We start from the raw sequence: 1,523 nt of genomic DNA on the forward strand, positions 1-1,523 counted from the left end.
CGATCTGAGTAAGGGGTTGCATGCCACGCTATTCTTTCTACAACTGTTGGCTGCTCAGAGCAATCCCATCATGGAATTGTTTACATTATATTAGGTTACATTACGGGTGAGGCTTACACTGCCAAATGACTAAAAATCCTAGCCCAGACGAATTGACCCCTAAAGATGAGGCTATCTGCTCTTGAAAGATGGATAGTCTTACCCCTCTCCACCCTGTTCTTTCCTTGTCCCCCGCTCTCCGTGAATGTGCTGGGTGGGGTGGCTGCAGGCAGACGCTAGGAGGAGGCAGCAGCAGCTGTGGAAGTGGAGGCAGCAGCGGGAGATGGGAGGAGGTCGTGACCATGGCCATGGCAGTGTCAGTGACGATGGCGTGACTGGTGGCAGTGTGCAAGGATGAAAAGGAGTTCCCCTTTGAAAGGAGACCAAGTCTCCTTGACATTGAGGACACCCCGAAGATGGTGATGGCGTTTCCTGACAAGGTGCTGTATCTTGATGGGCATCAAAATAGTGGTGCACAACTAAAGCGGCCAAGTGAGCTTAAGCAACCAGAGCCAGCATTTCCATGGTGGTGATATGATAGCACATGAAATCTTGAGTGCCCTCCCTCAGTTTGTCCCATGTGTTGGCTGTCATCGCAGTGTGGAGAGCCTCTTTTTCCTAGCGTGTAGAGCCTGGAAATCCTGCCTTTGACTCTCTGCTAGGAGGACCCAAAGGTTTTGAACCATGTGCAACTCGAAGCTGCATGACCGATGCAAGAAGCTCTAGACGTTATTTTATGCACATGCGTCCAAACGAAGTGACATGATACCGGTCTTCCGAAAAGTAGGAACATGAGATGTCACTGACACTCCTTCGACGGACACAAGCCCAAACCTTCGGATGCAGGGAGCATAGCGGTGTCCGTTCTGAGAAGTTAGATCGGATAGGAGGAGTAATGAAGACCACAGGAGGGACAGCAAGTGGAGCATCATTTCCTATTGTGGACCTTCCCAGGGAACAGTAGTCAGAGGTTGTTCGATGGACATATGGGAATTAATGCCCCAGGACTGCAGAGATGAAGTATTTAAAAAAAATCATTTTTGGGGGCTCATACAGCTCTTATCACAATCCATCCATCCATCGTGCCAAGCACATTTGTGCATATATTGCCATCATCATTTTCAAAACATTTTCTTTCTGAGTCCTTGGTATCAGTTCATTTCCCCCCTCCCTCTCCATCCCTCATGAACCCTTGATAATTTATAAAAATTTTTTTCATGTCTTACACTGACCGATGTCTCCCTTCACCTACTTTTCTGTTGTCCGTCGCCCTGGGAAGGGGTTATATGTCTATCATTGTGACCGGTTCCCCTTTTCTCCCCCCACCTTCCCCTTCCCCTTCTGGTATCGCTACTCTTATTATTGGTCCTAAGGGTTTTAGCTGTCCTGGATTCCCCGTGTTTCCAGCTCTTATCTGTACCTGTGTACTTGCTCTGGTCTAGCTGGATTTGTAAGGTAGAACAAGGGTGGTAGTGGGGGTAGGG

The 1,523-nt window shown here is 48.6% G+C and overlaps 1 pseudogene; it reads left to right on the top strand.

The window, feature by feature from the left end:
* The first annotated feature begins 365 nt into the window (after window positions 1-365).
* The window catches only part of LOC101657586, a 4,756-nt pseudogene continuing 3,598 nt past the window's right edge, over window positions 366-1,523 (top strand).

The sequence above is a fragment of the Echinops telfairi genome, unplaced genomic scaffold (genome assembly GCF_000313985.2).
Source record: "Echinops telfairi isolate 266 unplaced genomic scaffold, ASM31398v2 ScPeMD7_29;HRSCAF=101, whole genome shotgun sequence".
In the NCBI taxonomy this organism is placed as follows: domain Eukaryota; kingdom Metazoa; phylum Chordata; class Mammalia; order Afrosoricida; family Tenrecidae; genus Echinops; species Echinops telfairi.